This window comes from Bombus huntii, unplaced genomic scaffold (genome assembly GCF_024542735.1).
Source record: "Bombus huntii isolate Logan2020A unplaced genomic scaffold, iyBomHunt1.1 ctg00000124.1, whole genome shotgun sequence".
NCBI lineage: Eukaryota > Metazoa > Arthropoda > Insecta > Hymenoptera > Apidae > Bombus > Bombus huntii.
This window is the reverse complement of record NW_026099373.1, coordinates 95235-117344: the sequence shown is the minus strand read 5'-3', so window position 1 is coordinate 117344 and position 22110 is coordinate 95235. Positions and strand designations below refer to the sequence as shown.

General features: G+C 34.7%; 1 pseudogene; it reads right to left on the bottom strand.

The window, feature by feature from the left end:
* The window catches only part of LOC126877126 (carcinine transporter-like), a 132417-nt pseudogene that overhangs the window by 37468 nt on the left and 72839 nt on the right, over positions 1–22110 (bottom strand).

Genomic DNA, 22110 nt, shown 5'->3' with positions numbered 1-22110 from the left:
TCCTGTGGAATCCTATGGAAGGGACGTTTGTACTCTCTGGAGTTTTGTTTCTCATTCTACGTTTTTAATCGAATGGAAACCGAGAGTAAAGATCTGAAACACATTTAGCGCATGTCGAGATAAAGGGGTTTTTAAGCTACGCTGTGCCACAAGTTTCGAGCACCTAATGTGCTTCTTGTGTTTAATATTAAATCGCCTTTTGATTGCAATATCTGCAATAATTTACAAACATTGTAGAACCATATTTTACTTTTATCTCAAGTTTGACCAAAATGTGTGACCATTCAATTTTTGACTAGTATGCAATTTTTTATGCACTTATGGGAGACTTAAACGCGAAACATAAGCAAAAATATATGAATAAATTCGAACTATAGTACTCGTTATAATATCTATCGAAAAAATGATTATCCATCGAGGTCCCATTCCTTCAGTTATATTCGTAAAGATATGAATTTGCATAAAAATCCGTAATCTATCTTTCATGGAAACTAAATTGAAAAGATAAGCCGAATATTTTACGTTTTGGGTCTGCGTTGACAACATTTTTGTTTCGTGTGATTTTGTGACATTTATATTTCCGAGATATAAAATGTGAAATTAATATAAAACTTATCACGTGATATTTAGACTTCTATTAATGATACGAGAATTTATGACTCCCCATTTTCTCCCTTTCTCTTTCTACAGTTGAAAGTCAATCTGCTGAAATAGGAAACGTCACATAATGCTGTATATCATTCAGAAAGTAAAAACCACATCGATTAATAACGTCACCATCAAGGTGTTAGCTAATCCGTGGCCAGGGTCAACGTAATAAGGCACACCTGAGATTGATGACAGCTGTTGATGTATCACTACTCTGTTATTATGTATTTCTGTAAGAATTCTATTGTGTATTCCATTGTGTCTCGATTAAACCATTCAACAGATTTATCTTAATTTAGTCTATTAATAATTTCGACGTCTCTTTTTCTATCTTGATGAAAGATACATTGCCACATTTACGCATCTTGAAGTGACGTTTCCGGTTTATGCTGAATTTTATATATAAATCTTTCCTCTGTATTTTCGAGCTGACATTTTTCGGCATCTACATTCCCATACAAAAGTTTTCGTAATAAAAAGGCTATTTATACTCGAGTAAAGTCTTATAAAATTTCAGCGTAGAGTTAACGTATTTCGTAACAAAACGATTAACATAACTGTTTTATTCTTGCGTAATAAAACAAAAAGTAACTACGATATAGAAATAAAACTGACCAATTCTATCGAGGTTAATTAATCGTTCCGTTTCTGCGAAATGAACCCTATCTACGTATTTTGATACGTAAAATTAAAAACTTTTGAAACATCGAAATCGATCAGTTCAGCTTGTCAGATTGACTCCTACATGCTTTATTTAAACAAAGAATGTCAATGTTTTCAAGACATGCGGATTACTTGGAAATGATTGTACATTTGTCATTTTCCCAGTGTCTGCTGGTATTTCTATTCTTTCTTCCAAGAGTAGAAGCTATCGTAACGATTTGTTATATTCGTTACATTAGCATGATCGATCGTGCGGAGCAAATGATCCACGTTTCGTGTACACACACCCTCGTTACGCCGTGTTTTTCCCTAGTGATCGAGTGGATTTCATCATCGGTAAAATGCACTATATCAGACGTCGCTGACATTAATATTCAAGGTATTTAACGTTTAAAGACGCGGGCGTGTCGAGTAGTGCCTCTCGGTAACAGGCAATTCGATTGGCAAGCAACGAGGGAAAAAGCTGTTACACAATAAAATAATAGCCATTATGACTAATCGCGCGAGTGGAACTCGCGAGTATCGCGACCCTGACTAATTGTAAGCGAGTACGCGAATTGCGGTTGAATGGAACGTGCTGTCGCGTCCCGGAAACTCGAAAAAGTCAAAGGGAAACGCAATTTCGCGATAATGAATGTGGAATGTATTAATGTACATGGTGTCTCATTTTGATCGTTCCACGCAAACATATATCCTAAACTATACGTAATTCGAGAAAGAGCGTACAATAAAATTGTACGGTTTCAATTGGCCCATCTTACGACGTTCAATTGGATTTGTCTAAGTGGAAGCGTTTACGAGATTCTAAGATAACCGTTGTTTCTTCCAATTGAATTATACGTTTTATCTTTCATACACCATCCGATGCACTTTTTAGTTCTCTACGGAAAAGTATCAAGGTAGTTGTATCTGAAAATTCTTAGCTTAAAAGATATCTCATTGTTAATTTCATTAAAATTGAGCGTGTGGAGGACAAGAAACATATAAACGTAAGTGCGCTGTGTTATCTTTCCTTGTCTTTCATGCGATAAGTTTTACAAGGTTGAAGCTGGAATACCTTTTGAACTAATCATTTTTCCATTGAAGTACCCTAATACTGGTTTGTAGGGAATTAAAAAATCCATCGAATAGCGTATGAAAAAAATGTATGTAGAAATCCATTTGAATAAACGAAGGTCACCTTGAGATCTCGAAGCTATGTATTTTTCGAAGAAACACTTTTTTCGAATAATATACGGTTTAAGAGATATTTGCCTGGCTCGATCAAGACGAGACACCTTGTATATACAGGCTGTTGCAAAAACATGATAGGTGCAAGGATTTTGTTAAAGGGAATAAGAAATAATTTCGAAATACACTTAGCATTGTAATTATTAATATATTTATTTAGTATAACATTGTATTTATTATATCATACTAGTTAATTAGGTCCAAGTGTATTAATTTCGGTATTTGGTAAAATTTTATATTAGGAAAATGAAATATAGAAACTCATTTAATTCTAAGAAATGGTTCTTTATTATTCATATTGCTCGATCATTTTTCAGCATGGGAAAACCATGATTATTCAGAAGCAAATCTGAATTTACTTGAAGTAGTTCTTATATTAATAATTTAAACTGTATTTTTCCTTATTCCCATGAGTATGCCATTCCGTTCTCTGATATAGTGTTGCCAGAATTTCGTACAGGTGTAGAATTATAAGATCGACCAGTACAGATTCCAAAATCAATGCTTCCAACGTAAAATCTAATTTTGTATTTCTATGTAGGGTGACTTAATTTACTAGTCTATAAACGATAATTCAGTTAACACATTAACAGTCGTCGATGTAATGTAATGATTCGTAATTAAAGTACTTACTACTAGGTAAGACAATTATCAATGGCTCTGAGGGATTTCCTGGATTTATTTGAATTAATTCTAGGAAACGATTAAGGTTTAATATTCGTAGGATATCGTTCTGCAAAATTATTAAACGCGAGTATATTACATTGCAACGCGCTGTAGTTAAAGATCTATAATGTTTAAGAGGGAAAAAAAAGAAATAAAAAATATCGAGAGATTTTTGAAATCGATGTTCTTAATTTAAAATGTAATTTTGTCTCTTCTTATACTGACATTTAATGAGCTTAATTTACTCAACCCTAATGTAATTAAATTGCAACAACGAATATCTTCGTAATGTTATAATATTAATAATATATAAATATCGTAATATATATTTTATCACAGTTTTCAATGTCTACTACAAGATCTTCATGTTTGTGACACACGGCATACTATTTGCCGCGATACGAACCGCATCGTTTTTGATTTTCGATCGATTTGAAAAGTTGCTATGACATACAGTAACTTAGTTGTATATCAATCTAGTGATAATACGATTTTGATTTGCGCAGAGTACAAGCTATTTCAACAAGTTGATAAAATTTATTACCATGTAATATGATTTAATACCGTAACGTAATTTAAAAGTCGAAGGATCGAATCCTGAGATTCTAAGATGATTAATAATTAGTCTTGAAGATACGGTCTTATAATTTAAAGGTATAACGGCATAATGATACAATCTGTAATATAAATGAAGATTCAGTATATCTTAAACGTAAAACGCGGCTATAAAATGTTTCAAAATAGAAATATCCAATGTTTTAGAATCCTAAACCAGTTTGAATCTTCAACAAAACTCCGATTTTTTGAGAAACCTTGACAATACGCTAGCTTTTATAGAAGCTTTTTAAAGCTATGTTAAAGGAAAGAATCAACAAGTTTAACAATCATAATATTTAATACCATTCGCGTCACAACGTTTAAATTTATCAATACACATTATAAAAGTCCAAATAGTTGCATAAAGCCGCGTAAAAATCCTAAAGTATACGAGTTGAAAAAAACCGGCGAACTTCTGAAAAAACTTCGGACCTCGACGATACGCTATCTTTCACGGAAGCTTTCAAAGTTATCGCGAAGGCAAAAACCAACAATTTTAGCAATTACGCCATTTAGTATAGTTCGCGTCACGCCATTTAGATTTATCAATATACATTATGAACGTGCAAATAGTTGCACAATACAGTGTTTAACAATACTAAATCGCACAACTTGAACCTCTTAACGAACCATCGAACTCCTGAGAAATTCCTCTTGACAATAGGCTATCTTTTACAATTCTTTGCCAGTTATCTCAAAGACAAGAATCAACAATTTTAACAATTACAGAAGTGTCATCCGCGTCACGCCATTTAAAACAATCTAACACTTGCGCGTGACAAGCGCGAAACTGGTGTCGCCAGCTCGATTTCCGGCAGACGACACGACGGCCAACTCACTTGACGCCGTTCATCTAACGGCGTTTAAGCTTACTTTAAAATCGATCGATCGCCTGTCGAACAATTGATTTATGGTGTTCGCGCCGTCCTATGTCAAATTCTTCGAAACATGACGTAAACGTCATGCAATATAGGGCGGAATGATGTCAATTGAAGAGAATTGCGCGAATTGAACGTTGTATACTCAGTTTCATCCAGCACTTTCGCGATGGAACACCGGTTTACGAAACCGTGGCATACAGTTTCGAATTTTCGTGGAAATTCCACGCCCGCGAATAAAATCACACGGATAATCAAGGAGTATTGTGTCCAAGTGGTCGACGTTGTTACAACGAACCTATCCACGGAATTTGTCGTTTTATATCCGTCGCGGATACAATCCGCGAATATGGCCGTAATCCTATCGTTTAATGAGTTTCCAGATCAATGACAACATGCGTTATAATATATTATTCGTTTTTTTGCACCACTATTCTTCATCGTCTGTTATTCTACGCGTTGCTGAAGTATTGTCAACTGCGACGAACTATTGTAAACTGCGTCGCGTTGTCGCAAACCTCGGCTCATAATTATAAAACAACCCTAAAACTTTTAATACGACGAAAGCTGCCTGGTTGAATTTAGTAAAGTTATTTTCCCCTCCTTTTTTTTTTACTGCACGAATCAACCTACGCTAATGAGAGCTTAAGACAAGACGCGTACAATATTTATCTATTCGACATTTTACAACTGTACGAATAATCTTCTAGGTGGATTAAAAGACCTCACGTTTCTTTTTTCCAATTAAAAGAAATTGCCTGGCGATTCGTCAAATTCGGTTAATGAACAATTTTTGTACGATTTATGTTTGAAAACGAGCTCTTTAATTCGTTAACGACTCGTAATATATCGTGAATTGGTAGAATATATCGATGGTCATAACTTTTCGCGAGGATATAATTTTTACTGATTAAAAGGAAAGCTTGTTCGATTAACGTTAAAATATTCTCATTTTATCATTGTATATAAATTGTATATAAAACCACTAATTTTTTCAAATACATTAGAACAGGAGGCTGTAACTGGTCAGAATTTGTGGTGAAAATAAAGAAAATGTGCAAACTAATTAAACTATCAATAAATACGACAATTAATTGAATAACTCGCGCACCATATTTCCTTTGATCGAACGTGGATTTTCCATTCGCTCAGATGAAGTTGAAACGAATGGCAATGCTGCTAAAACAAAATACTTGTTGCGTGTCGCTTAGATTAACGAGTTGCAAATTCGTTGAACGCTGTAGCATACGGATAAGATGACTACTACATACATTCGCTGTCTCTGCTGCAAATTAATGCTACAGAGTGGAGTTTACATTTTAAATGAGATAGAAATACAGAATAATTCCAACCTTCAGATGACATTAAAATTGACGTATATTACGAACTGAAAGTTTTGATGTAGCGCGATCCTTAGCATAAATCGTGAAAATAACGAATTAAATATTTGTCCCCTTAATATTAAATGGAAATTTGTAAAATAATCAAATGGAGTGACAGATGGATTTCGTTTGACTACTGCCCGCGTATATTAATTATTTGAACAAATTTATAAGAGAGAGTGAGCTACAAAATTATCGTGGAGAAATATTTGTAGAATGAGGTGGGTAGCAAATGAAGAAGAAATATTTGTATAAGAGAATGCAGTTGCAGAATAAAGTTTTCTCAATATTAATAAATTTTTGCAATAAAAAATCCCATTGAAAATATTCCAGGTGGTGTAGTATACTAAGCGAAGTACAAGCGTATCAATTAAAATTACTTTCCAAAAATCTATCCCGACCGAAAAGTTTCAGAAGTTGAAACAAGCTCCTCAGTGATTTTAAAAACCCAACGTCTTTTCAATTAAAAGGTTCTCCATTTAATATTCTTCGATCGAGAAACTTGTCAATTAAAAATCAGATGTTTCAAAATGCTGAACCATGTCAACTATCGTAACTTTTTATCAAAGGGGAGAGAAAGTAAACGAAACGCTGGGAAAATACAAGAGAAAAGAAATTACATGTTGTTTAAGAGTTTATCTCCTCTCGAGCGAATAAACTTTTCTCTCGAGAAATTCGTTGACTCGCACGATCTCTACGTCTCGAATTCTCGCGACTCTGCTTCTCGAGTGCTCTTGGTCACGGCATCGATTAACTTATTAAGAACCAAGTAGCAAAATAATACATAAAAATTGTGTAAACGCAACGTTACGGTGAAAACTCTCTATGATCGTAAACTTGAATCTCGTGTTTTTCATTTTTCATTTTTTTTTTTTTTTTTTTTAGACACAATCATTTTTTCTTCTGAATTTCTTTCTAGAAGAAGAAATGTTACGTCGTGTTAATAGATGGACAGAAATGCTGTGCAATTCTAAGTTTCCGTGATAATTTTCATAGTTGAAAATGGTAATTATCATCGTCTAGGCTTTCTTTGACGAGCATGTATGAAATTTTAGCCCAATGCAGGGTTAAGCTCGTGCCTCGACCGCATTATGCAACCCAGTTTCGAAGTTCAGGAGGGACGTCGGTCAAACAATGGTGTAACCCGACCTATGTGGTAATTGCAACTAATCTTCTCAATTTATTTTTGTTGTCCCGTCCCACGGGCTTCCTTGCTTTTTAGAATGTATCGATTTACCTGGAAATAGTGTCCGTGACGAACAATCCAAATTCGATTTCAAGTTCCATTCGCTGGGACAATAGACTTGATCCGTCGCGGATTTTTCTTTCGTTTCTGTTTTGTACTTAAATTCAGGTAATTCTTTCACGCGAGACCATCTTCAGCGAAATATGTATTCTTGGAATTGTAGACAATTTTACTAATATTATATTTGTTAGAAATATTTTTGAATATACGTAAATATTATTAGAAAATTATTGAAAGATTAATCCTATGTGTGCTATATCTCTATTCACGCGAAGGACTTTGTTTTGAATTTTCCAAGCGTCCATAACAATGTATTTTGTAGTGTTTTATTTGAATTACATAGGACTGAAGATATCTGTTCACTGTTCCTTTAGGTTTTCAAATTAAGAAACGTTGAAAAACTCTCTATGAAAAATTAATAATTGAAATATTGTATCATAAGATTGCATGTTAAATTTGATTTATTTCAGTACCAAGTAACGATTTGTTAGATTAAATTCGTGTGAACCGATCGAAGTTAAGAACATAATGAGAGTACAGATTTTTTTTATTGAGAGATCAAATTAATGATTTTGCCACTATTGTTTCGAAAATTCTTCATCATTTGTGAAACACGTTCTCTCAGAATTTAAAGTCGATCGGTTTTCTAATCAGAAACAAACAAATTGTTTGGTAAATTTATTATCACTTACGAAAATCACAATTTTTCAGTCGACAAGGTTTCCTGGCATGAAATATACGACAAAATTATGTGTTATTTATCGATAAGATTATTTCTCCACTGCCTCGGATTAACTCGAATTCACGCAACTAAATACAGCAGATTTTTCTCCGGTACACATCTTAATTGCACTTTCGTCGCGATTAATCACAGTTTGATACAATGGAATGAAAGATGCATTAATTATTTCTGCGAAACGCGCTTCCACTAAGCTAACGACTTACAGTTCTCTTATATTTACCCCGCTAAAACAAAGAAATGAAAAACCACCCTCTCAACACTAAGATTGCTAAATCTGTTAAAATGACACAGACCGATTTTTCGTTTGTACATTACAATTGGCAAAATTGTTACGGTTTTCGTTATATCGCTTCAATCATAATTATTTACGCTATTGATCAAACATTTGTAATAAAATTCAAGAATTTAAGAGAAAGTCAGTTCAGGACTTTGTATTCTGTTAGAAAACTTTTACATCAGAATTCTATCGAACTGAAGAAAATTACCACTGACAAATTTATCGTTTCAAAACAAAAATTACTAGGAGTAATTCGATGTAGCTATAGCTTAACAGGTTTTTAAAATGTGTACATATATTTTTACACATATTAAACCTTCATAATTCGAATACTAAAATCCTACAAGTAAATGTGATAACATTTCTCTTGACAATCTTTGCATAAAATATCTAAGACAAACTTTTAACGACTCGATCGAGGATAAAGAAAACCGATAGTCTTGAGAGAAAGACACCATATCATATTCACTTTTTTAGAGATTCTTAATGAGAAATAGTTTGGACAAACTGTAAATCCAGAAGACTCGCTAGGTGCGTAAATGATGTAGAGACATCAGAGAGAAAGGAACCGAAATCGACGCGTAGGAACGTCGGTTTTTAGAAATATTCCATCCAATGTACCGATGAAGCAATGTACTCACGACAGGAATTCGAACGAAATCCTTTCTGGTCCTAGCCGCTACCGAAGAATAATGGCCGCGCAGAGGATTGCCACTTCACTCATCGCCGACTATCCTTGCACTAAAGCTCTGTCACCTCGCTCTGGCAACGATAACAAAACTTGCGGACGTAGTTCAGCATTCTAGAGGCCCTGCATTCGATCAGGGTACGTGGAGAGCGTGCCAGCGTGTAATTCTTCGCCACTTAGAGTGGGTCATTAACGATGCCCTCCACGATCTTTCGAAGCTCGCGTAATTCTCGTGCACGCGCTTCTTATCCTCTTTATTCTTTTTCGTTACGTTCACCTTCTTTGCTTCTTTTCTTTTTTCGATCGAAAAATGCAAGATAAAGTTACGATCTTCGTTATTCGCTGACTCGAGTCGATTATTAGACTATGTGGATTTTTAAACGTTCGCGGGCAGTTGAAAAGGCTTTCGATGAGAACATTCAACGAATGTCGAAAGCATTGTGATTTTTAAAACGCACGATCCTCTACGAGGAGATCTAATTTTCTATAGTAAACTTGTTCCATATTGTCGTTGCTACTATCTACCATATACTTATTACGCGTGGTTGATAGATGGTTATGCAACGTACATTCTATGCATTTTTGAGAAACTAGAGAAGCTTTGAATAAAAATCACTACTGCATCATAAAAATATTCTATTTTTCGATAGATTTGGTGCTACATAAAAAGATGTCGTTCTTCATAGCGATCTTTTGCATAATTTATTCTTGTTAATCTCAACATTTCTTTAATTAATACTCTCCTAATACCTACCCAATGTAAAAATATTAATTTTCATTGAGACATTAATGTGCATAGATAGAACATTAGTGTGGAGTTTTATCCATCTATAGGAAATTTAGAAACGAGAAAATCCGTAAGACGCTCCTAATATACAAAAATGTATTCTTTATAATGTTCCAGAATATTTGGTAAATAAACAAATTTCTGCTTACAATCTATTTCGTTGATCATTCATTAAAGTATAAACTTTGCCTTTTGACATATTTTTTCTTTTTTTCTCTCATCTAAATAATGTCTTTGATACACGAAGGTGTAAATTTACATAAATATCCTTGATCAAATTTGATTCTCACGCGAATAGTATAACGATGTGTTGTCACGATAAGCATTTTTGTATTCGAGTAAAGTCTGATCGAAAAAGAGGACTGAAGAGGGTTATACGATGGAAGAGAGGCTTGCAGAGAAGCTGGGAAACAGTTTACAAGTCGGGCTAGGAAATGGAAGATTGAGTAGTTTAGTTGTATGTTGGAAAAGAGGTTATATGAGAGGGACTGGGAAATAGAATCGAAAAATTATGCGTTCAAGCTTATTGAAAAGAACTTTTTTTAAGAGTGTTCGTAATATATTCATCGTACATGTTTTAAGGAATTTATTTGATACATCTGAGATTTATGTAGCTTTTGCTTGTGTAATTCTGCTCATTTCTTATAGATGCCTTTTCTTTGTCGCAATATAATGTTATTCATAACATGCAATGACATTTCCAATGGTGTTCCCTATCCTCGCATAATACGTATCGGTAATTCTGTCATAATACTTCATCTATGCACATATGCAGTCGACTACGTCAGCGATATGTGTAATACGTTTGTATCAGCTTTAAGATTAAACAATACTGCTATTGAGTTGGAAATTCATCCGATTGTTCGCATCGTACAGTGTGTAGTGTAATAGTGGATATTAAACAATAAATATTTGTTACGATATGTGTAACTAATTGCTTCAGATCGCAGTCAGAATTAGCTCAAACTCGCGCTATATCTAAAAAAATGTTCTTAAGTTACACAGACGGTTGTCTGTCATCTCGGAAGATGCAGTCATTGAAATCAGCGTTTGAATGTCATATTTTCTGGATGATATAATTTTCATCGGTAAAATTAGAACATATGAATTATCACAAACCAGGAATTAAGCCAAGTTTACGCAACGTGTTTATGCACCAGTTATAGTTTACATAAGAAATTCCAAATTATTTACATAATACGTCATACTAATACGTCAAAAAATTCATTTACTAAAATCCATGTCTCATCGAAATATGAAAAATACGAAAAAGAAAGCAGGAAACTATGGAGAACGATAGAATTCGATCGAAGAATCGGTCTCGTTCGGATAAAGAGGCTCTAGAACGCACGCAGGCCTAGTGGCCCCGATACTGGAAGAGGCCTCCATTGTGCGAAACCCACGAAGATGGAGATAACGTAATGAAACTAACTGGCTTGCTCTGACCAATTAACCAACCCAACTACGGCATAATATTTAACGTACACTCGCCGCCTTCCCCTGTTCACGTGGCCACGTTTACGCGATGGATATAGCGTTACATGAAAACGCGTTGCGAGGGAATCTCGCGTGATGATGAATTCGCTCACGCGCATCATCCCAGCGTGAGTTACAAGTACCTTCACGCGATTGACGGATCAAATATTCAAGGCAATTCGATTGGAATTATATTCGTGGGCCATAAAAATATTCACCTTCGCGATTTTATCGATCTATTCAAGACAGATTGGAAATCGATGTGTCGGAGATGAAAGAACACCTGTCGGAGATAAAAGAACACCGGAGCCTTTGGAACTTTGGATAACCCCGCAACATTGTAACCTAGAGTCTACTAAAACAGTAATTAAACAATTATAGTTATTCAATCCGATTGTAATTGTTCGAGATAGGTGATAGCGAGCTCTGGCTCGAGGCGACAGTCTGTCGCCCAACGTAGCCGCGGCCAACGGGATGACAAAAGGACGTACTCACAAAGTCTAAGTCTGGTTAAAACGTGAAATAACCACTGATCACGAAGATGTTAGTCTTTAGTCGATGAGATCGCGAGCGAGAATGATACCACGGAGGAAAACTATATTGGGGCGTGTCTAAGGACACGAGATCGGATTCGTCGAGAAAAGCCTCCGTTCAGAAAGTAAGGGAAATTGTCGTTGCCGCTAATTGGTCAATCTCTATACCGGTGGTTAGAAAGAGATGCTGGCTGTTTTCGAGGGGAAGTTGCTAGTGGGAGACGCCGCTCGTTGAAAAATTGGTCTCCCCTATTTTCCCGTAGTGGGGACAAAGATTGTTTGTCTGTTTGATGGACTTTAGTTGACTAAATCTTAAGATTTATAACGAGCCCTCGAGCTAGCTGAACATGTACTGTGGAGACGCATCGACATCAGGCAATTATCTTACTCCAGGAATAGGATCTGCGCGTGGCGAGCCACGGGACAAAAACCGTTGGAATATTTACTGTCACGTGTCGCCACGAATATTTCTTTTAAGCTATAGGATTTTAAGCTTTTGAGCTATAGGATTACTCCATACCTTCGTTAAACAAAGCGTTCATTCCTTGGCCGCGGCAACGTTGGGCGACAGACTGTCGCCTCGAGCCAGAGCTCACTATCACCAATCTCGAACAATTACAATCGGATTAAATAACTACAATTGTTTAATTACTGCTATAGTAGACTCTAGGTTACAATGTTGCGGGGTTATCCAAAGTTCCAAAGGCTCCGGTGTTCTTTCATCTCCGACAGATGAAATATTTTTATTCTCTGATTTATAATTTTGGAAGTGTAAGGATTTCGTCGAGTGAACGAAGAATATTCGTAACGGAGTACCACGTCTTTAAATCAGGAATTTTTGATAAATAAGTAACGTAAGGTTTTCTGAAGCAGATTACTGCAAAAAAAGAAATTCATCATAAATATTTATAATATTAAATAAATATTAAAAATGCCTTTTTATGCAAATGCGAGAGGTATATTACCATGAGACTGTGTTCGCATGATAACGATGATAATGGTCGCAGAAACTGTTTTTTGCCTAACGCTATTTTAACATAGACATCGTGTTTTTTGATGGTTACAAAAAAAAAAATTAAATTTTATAGATTATGTATAATCAATTAATTCAGTGATCAGAATTTTAAAGAAACTTTTTAATAGAATAAATGAGAACTCGAAAGGGCAAATACGTGGAATTGTAACGATGTGTTAAGGTGTAGGAAGATTTAAGATTAAGCTGTTATTGTTAATTTGTGTTTCCGCCTGTTTGCACGCGTCTGACCATAGACAGGCACGCTCTACTGCGGCTGCCAGGCATCCGCTGCACGTGAGCAATCGTATTTGAATATAACATCTGTTTGATTTGTTTTTACCAACTTTGTGTACCACTAATTACCAGTGGCGAAATTCAGAAATTATTCCTATTTCCTCGAAACAAAAAACATAGAATCTCGTCTTTTTAGATATATGATTTTACTTGGATATGTCTTACAGTTCGAACACCTAACCGATTTTCTGTACATTTAGTATTTATAATAATAATAGACTTTAGACTAGCTTCACGTACGAATATACAGGGTGGTTGGTAACTGGTGGTACAAGCGGAAAGGGGGTGATTCTACGCGAAAAAAGAAAATATAGAATAGAAATCTTTCGTTCGAGGCTTTGTTTTCGAGAAAATCAACTTTGAATCTTATCTCGTTATAACGGATCTCACTGTAGATCGTTGTCTCGATGGAAAAATTAAGAAAAAAATTTTTATTCTATATTTTCGACTTCTTTCACCCCCTTTCCGCTTGTACCATCAGTTACCATCCACATCCATTCCATATACATCCTGTCCATAAAATTATGAAATACCTACATTTTTCAATTATGTTCAAAATTCTACAGACCTCCCCCTTCCCCTAAATCTCATTTTGCGCTTTCGTCAATCATAAAAGTTTATTTGCGAAAACAAGCAGCCCAAGAAGAACAATTTGCGTCAGTCTAAAATTACCATCACGCATCAAGGAACGTACCTGACGTCAACAAACCTGAAGTCCCTCCCATATTTAACTCTACTAAGCCAACCACGGGAGTTCCGCGTTCAAAATACCAATCGTTCGTTTATTTGCATGAGAAAAGATTTGTCGGTGGCTGGGGAGGAAACGAGCCGAAGCGCGGATAGGTGAATGTCGGAAGAGAAGGGGAAAACCTTCCGAGTCCTGAAACAATTTTCGTTTCGAACAGCTCGTCCTGCTGGTGGGGAGGGTTGCATAAATATTCGAGGTTGCGCATCGTGCTCGACATAGCTGGAAACTGCTGGCAAGCGAACAAGTGGTGGAGAAGGAGCACCAGGACCTTAGTTTCGCCACAGCTCAGTACCAGTTGCGCTCCATACGAGTGTTCATCCAACCTGCTCGAAAGGGTGGAATTCCAACGTGAAGACATTGAGTTCGGTGACATCGGTGAGTTTAAATCCACTATATCTTCTATGAAATCATCGTGACGCTAAATGTAGTTACAAGAAATCATTCTAATTTATTTCTGTGTGTAATTTCTTTTCTTCATTTCGCGTGGTTTCTTACTTGGTCAAAAAGGTGAGGAACTTTTATGCGAGGATACTGTTGATAAATTTGCACCGTCCATCCTTTATTGAATTTATACGTAAGACCATCGACGTTGAGTTTCGCTCGATCATTGTCTATCGAATAATTATAAAATTTATTCTGATTTTTGTGCGTCTTCGGTCCTTTCCTTAGCTTTGTCCGATTCTTTTTTATTTGATCTGATTGATTGTAGCAATTTAAATACGAGGAGACTGCTGGTCAGTTCGAATCGATTATTTTCTGTGCAGTAATCGTAGCAAAATGAATATATTCTAATTTATACGTGTCCTTTGTCCCACTTTGTGCCCGCTCTTTTTCCCCTACTTTCTACTGTTTCGAGGCATGAATGAATCCTCTGAACTTGTTGCTCTGGCAGTGAATGAAAAGTGAAGTTTAGGATTGGAAAGTGAAATGAAAGTTTCAATTCCTCGCTTGTGTTTCACTTGTGGAAAGAATCTTCATCAGAAGTTTGACATTTTTGATAGACGCAAGTGTTTGTGCTTACATTTAGATTTTAGAAAGAATTTTGAATTGTATATGTCGATTACGTATATTGGTCATTTAAAAAAATCATAAACACTGTTCAAACTTCTAAGGTACAATGAGAAAAATACAATGTTCATCATTTTATCTTTCCCGTGCATTACTGTACTATTACTTAATGCTGGAAGTTATAAATACCTTTTGTCGTAACTTATCAAAATGTTCTGCTCAATGATATAGTCCCATTCATCCCCTGTCATTCCCACCCACCATTTACATCTCATAACATAATAATAAAACAGTACTTGACATGATTAATAACATATTAAAAGCATCACTTAGAAGAGATGAATTATTTCATAATATAAACTTTCATGTTTATTAATCCCTTAATGTTTTTGTATTCTAATACTTTTGTATATCGCTTATGCTGTAGGTTGAATATGCAAATTAATATTTTTATAGATATAATTTAAATAATACTCGATAATAGCACTGGATAATATTATATCGAGTACTATTTCTCGAATATTTTACACGTTTTTCCATATTACATAATGGAACATAATTTTTGTCTAAATTACGATGCTTCTAATTAAATTTAAATATAAACGAAAGATTGCTTTCCTTCAAAGTTATTGAAATTCGTAAGAAAAGCGAAAGACAAAACAGAATCGATGTATCGATTAATTCCTTAAAAATTTTTACTCGATAACTGGCCCTTAACATTTCACGAACTATACGCGTTTTAATATTCATGGTTACAAGAAAGTAAGAAGAAAGAAGCCGAAATAGGTCGACGCGTGTTAGCGGCATATTTTTTTATTCATGTACCCACTTCAAAGTCGTCTATACGTACCTCACCGACCTAATACGAACAGCTCTCTTTTCGGTCTCCTCCCTTTTATTTCTCTCGCATTTTTCTTCTTCCATTTCCTCCTGCCCCCCCCCCCCTCTCTCTCGTTCGTTCCTTTGGCCTGGATATTTTTCGCGTGGTTCGAGCAACGATGAATTTCCGTGCCGCGAAATTGATGACACGAGGGATAATGAAAATTTATCGAGTATAATAGCCGACGTTCTGATCAAAGACCAAGCCAATCCGTGCCTAAAAAAAAAAAAAATTTTTGGATACCGTCAATGAAGCTGTATTATATTTACATATAAACTATATTATATATGGGACGCAGGTGTTCTATATTAAACATAGCTAAATATAGGTAAATGCAATTAAATAGAGTTAAATATACCGTAATGAAATATATTTAGTTTATGAAACTTTTCCTAAATTAAATGGGAAAATTATTCGCATAGCTGGAAATTCGTATAGTATCTATAATAAAAATTTATAAAATAACAAGACAGCTCAGAGGACTTTTCAATATTTTTTATTTCGATATATATACTGCATTTCCATTAATCTTCGTTTCAGATATTTTTAAAAGGTATTTATTAATATCACTTCTAGTCATTTTTTAACATTATTCGATAAAGTTACATTAACAAAATCGTGTTTTTCAATTATACCATTTACTACTCTTTATCTTCACGATTATAATTGATTATACAAGTATCCCATATATCGTAATGAAGCAATTGTGTATAGTTGTAGCATTGTAAAGTTATGACTCTGAGACAACAAAATCGTAAAAATTCTTAAAAAAAATTGGCTGACAGAATATCCTACCAAGTATTATTTTCAGCGAAGCAACAGGTTTTGTCAAACGTATAACCTTTATAAATTTCTGACGTAAAGTATTTCAAATCTATCTTCTCCAAAAAGAAGAACGTCGTAGGATAAAATTGTACATTTTAAAATGTACATTGTAAAATTATACATTTTCGATTTATTTCTTCACGTAGAAAATTTTACCTTATCCTTTATAGTACGATTAATGAGACACACTAAATATTTGAATGCTACGAAACTCGTAAGAACCAGTTGTACTATACTTTAACCAGTTACACATACTAAACGGTATCAAGTAACTTATCGATCAGTATCGCTTTCCTTTAATATGAAAGAACGAAATAAACGTAGAACAGAATTTTTACGAACAGAGAAAGTATTAGGTTGTCCGGAAAGTGTCTTTCTTTCGCAAGCGTGTCTTTTACAACGATGCACCTTCGTACAAACGTAAAACCAAGTCTGTGAAATTTATCTCAACAGAACAAATTGGATCGTACGTAATTCGACAAAATAATATAAAACAAAAAAACGTTGTGGGTCTATTATTTCCTCATAAAACGAAAGAAACTTCTTGGACAAGCTAATAGTTTTCGAAAGATTTACGACTTGTCTATGGAAGACGAGGGATTGAAAGAACGCCGAAGAATGAGGTTCAATGGATGAACCAGCAGGAAGTTCTCGAAGCAGCCGCGAATCGCGAGTATCCCCTCGAAAAGAGATGAAAGTGAATCGAAACTGTAAGACTGTTACGACTTTTCCTCTCCGATATTCGTGAATTGAATCACGGTCAACTCAGCTTGAAAGAGAAGTTCGATTAAAAACTTCTATTGTAAAATTCCTTAGTGACTCAGGCAGATCCATGCGATTAACTCTTAATTAGTATTCTTGATACAGCAATAGTTACTCAATTTTAGAGTTTCAATAATATACGTTGATTTGTATTTCGTACTTTACGTAATAAGTATCATTGATATTATTTACGGCATAACACTAAATAATAATTTAAATTTCAATATTGAAATTCTGTAATCATATATTAAAATATTGAAATTGTATACTGAAAGTATTTCATTCTGTTAGCTTAATTTGCTCAGGAGTCACGCTGATCACCTTCATAAATTCAAGCACAGAGAAAAATAACAGAAAACAATTACAAACGCTTTTGAAAATTTACCTTGGAGCCTGTGACTTTTTACAATTCTTTGCGATAGATAATTGCAAATTTGGAAAAATAGATCGTTCGTTTTTTAGTATGCTGAATATTAATTATATACTTAAATAATTAAATCGAGGAATTTTATATTAATTTTATATTTTTCACAAGGCTGATCAGTTTCTCGTGTGAAAATCTCAATGAAAAGAATTCATATGCTATTGTTAAATTAATCCTCGTCTTAAATCCTCGTTACTGATCTAATTTATACAAAATAAGGTTACACACTTGCAACAATAAAGAAGCTATAGAACGGCGAAGATATCCTCAAAGAAGGAGAGAAGAATCAATTATACGAGCCATTATTCGCCACTTACCTAATCTTAAATCTAACTGCAATTGTCCTTTGTTAATTTTATGATTTCCATTACGCGAATCGAGTTGAGTGTAAAAATTCTGTTTTACGACTAAACCATATTTACGACTAAACGAATCCTTACTCAACATATATATAAACATAAACATATATATAAACATTATAATGCAGAGATTGGAACACAATTCAATTTCGTGGACAGCATGTGTTCGTGATCAATCGACGCGTCAGATAATTTATTATTGAATAAACTGGCCGGTGGCGTCTGCGTTTCATGATTGGCAAGTCGATAACGATACAACCGATAGGTAACCGAAATAAATGTTCTACATCTGCGAAGTAAACGTTGTTCTACTAAGCTTTCGACGAGTGAATATTTCTCTTCTTTCTTTCCATCGATAAATCGCGTATCTCTTAGTAACATTCAACTAAATTTTACAAATTTCACCATAGGCAGAGTAATTCTATAGCCGAAAGATAGAAAAAAAGAAAAAAATGGAACAGCGAAAGAACCAAGTCAATTTCCCTCTTTCATCCAGTTTCAGAGCGAAATACGACATATATGATATTTTCATGCTTCAATTTACGATCAAAGGATATTCAGAGTCGCAACTTTTTATCGAATCGAAACTCCCAAGCTGCATGTTTCACGCAGAGGAAATGGGAGAAAGAGTTACATAAACACTGATAAGTGAGCCAGTGAGAAGTTAAATTGATCGATTCCATTTTTAAACAAGTTTTTTCGTTCTAAGATCCGATCGACTAAATCGCTACACTCACTGCTGATATTTATTTAAATTTATGTTTTTATAGAGCGCGACGAAGGAGAAGAACCTAGACAGAAATTTATTTTACTTACTGAACTATTAATAGCTGCTAGACTTTGCATATTTGTACACTTTCGCGCGTATTTTTACATCTTTCAATTTACCGTAAAACCTTATTCACATTGAACTCTTCAGAAACCAAACGATTAATCTCAATAGAGTCAACCTTCTTTACAAACAAGGTATTTCTATATTGCAACTATTTTGAAACATATACATGTATGAAATATAAACATATTTTTCATCCTAATTCCGGACACTCTTTTCACATGGATTTCGTCAAAATTATGCGGCCTTGCGATTAAAAGAAATTTTCTCGAGAAGTGTCGCGATTAGGCAACTTATTGGTATTAACAGATTATTAACAGAAAGACAAAATAAACTCCGTTACACAAATCGGATGATCAAGTTTTCGGAGGAGAAAGAGAAAGAGACAGAGAGGGGGGAGAGAGAGAGAGAGAGAGAGAAACAAGATTTATTGAAGGGAGGATGAGGGAACGGAAACACTTTGAGGAAACACTTTGAGCTCTATGCTTCGACCTGTCCAGCCGCCAATCGAATTAGCGTGCCATCCAGCATTGATTTTGCGTCCATATCGTGGAACCATGCCGTATTTATTGTTTACCAGGTTTCCTGTGTCCTATGAATTTCAGTTTTTCCGCAAGATGCCGCAAGATGCAGCTCGTTTTCCTTAGACTCCGATGTGAAATCGCGCGAAAAAGTAAGAATGAAGGCGTTTCCATTGGATCGCGATTGCACTTTATCGTATTAATTAACTCGACATTACAGCGTAGTCCTAGAAAATCGTATTAATCGAGGTAATCCGATGCAATTGATTCACGGCCAGCGTACTGCTGCGCATCACGCGAGTCGTTGTCTCAATTATTGAATTGCTCGTTGCGAAGTATTGTAGCGGAACCTCGGAAACGAAATTAACGATGTAATTGGGGACAGGATGCATTGTAACGATGGAAAATATTTTAGTTATAACAGCTAATTCGAAGGTTGAAAAATATCGATCGAACTGTTTGCTGGTGTTCGCCCAAGGATTCGAACATGTAGGGGTATAGTGGTTGAACAATTAGATCTGGTCATATCTGTTAATTTTTCTGTCGTTATTGTATAATTCATTGTATTCTTTGGTTTACTATATACACGTATCCTGTTTGATAAATTATATTTCTAATTTTCGTTAATAATATTAATACTTTGCATTCGAAGGTTTCATTTATTCATATTACCAGATACTCCAAGTAATTTCAGTAGAAAGAACGTGTTTTCGTATAATTGGTTAAATATATGCGTAGAATGAAGAGTCATAGCCGCATCACTCATCACCTACTCACTCACTCACTATCATCGCGCAGTGCGATACGATTTTGCTTGGTAGTGTAATATATCTTCGGCCAATACGTCGGTTTATTTTTCTGATTGTATCTTACCTGTTCGTTGCAAGAATACGTGAGATAATTATGATTTGACAGGTTAAGGACAAATTTTTAATTTATTGATTTATTAAATTTTTAATTTATTAATTATTTAATTTATTTGATATTATTAGCGGAGCCCTCGATTGCGAAGGGTTATAGTAGCGTCGAATAAAATTGAAATTGTTAATAGATCATTTTCTGATATTATATTTCAATGGATCTTCGTGGAAATTGGAATAATGTCTGATTCTATTATTTATCTTAGAAAACTTGAAAAACTAATTAATTATTCGTATCGAATTAGTAATATTCGTTTGTTTGTAAAATGTACTTGTCAAGATAGTATTATATAAAAATGCTGAATCTCGACAGGTTAATTTCTCATGTGAGTTTTCACGAAGCTTGAAAAAATAGAATTTGTAATTAGTGTTATTTGCAACAGACATTTATTTTCCCTGAAACCTATGTAGGTCACAAATATTCCTAGTAGCAATGCGTGTGAACTACATTCGCTTCTCTATGTACGTACATATGTACTCTCAAAATTTCATTAAAATCGTTCTTACGTTATTTTAAAATCCATTCTAAAATCGATTCTATGGTGACAACCAACGGTGTAACTTTATAATTCGACGAAATTTTCCAATGCATTTCAAACAGACAAATTTTTACAATCCCAATATAGAGAAGGTATAAAAATAAAATAGTTATTTTTCTTGCTCGGTTCTAGATGAGAACAATAAAAGTTGCGTGGACAGTGATTAAATTGCTTTAAGGAAAAACCTCCTATTTTTTGTTTTATATATTGACTTTTTGTTGCAATATTTTCCAAGAGCTTCGACTGGCATCGAGTCGTATAAAATCGCAGAAAAAGGCGCTAGTATTCTTTATAGTTGCATAGCTTCCATCATCGCCTGGGTAATAGGCCTCGCTTCGTCTTTGACGCGACAATCTCGTTACCAAGACTTCGATCTTCGAGTTGCTTAATGCGATATCGACATCAGAACGATGCCTCGACGAGCAATTCATCAAAAAAGTTTTTTAAATTTTATTCGTGTAATCTCGAAAGTGACTCGATATTGACCGAGAATAATACGATGTTTCATTTATTTGTCGAAGCTTGGGTGAAAATTTTCCGCCGACAGATTTTTGATTGCAACCAACGACATTTGAAATTACTGACACGAGAAATAGAAATTTATTGTCATAACTAACAACGTTGTAAATTGTTCGTATTTGCTTTGATACGAAGATGAATTGGAAATTATTAAAATTTAACAATTTAATAGCATTTACAATTATTCGTATTATCTCATTTAATTATATCATAATTGACAATACAGAAGTGTCACTGTTTCTGTATACCTAAATATATTATGTAGTATCGTTTGTTTTTTTACAATAACTGTGCAATTCCATCGTATTGATGCCTTTTCTACTGTAATTCTACTCCTAACTAATTACATTGAATCAACGTCAGTCATTCGCATAATAACAATTCTATTCCCTGATATTCCCAACCCGAAAGCAAATATCCTCTTCCAAATTGTTGCGTATGTATAACCATCCGATTTCTATAGTGATATATTAGCCGTACTGTATTATGTGGATTCTTCGTTGTACGAACGTAAGTAGTCAAGTGAAATTTGTGATGTTCCTTGATCTATGTACGTTACGATCAGTTTGCAACAGGCAGTTTTCCCGAGTCGTTGCACGTTCAGCAAGAAATTAATCAGCAGTGAAGAAAAATATAAAGTTCCCCTGTATT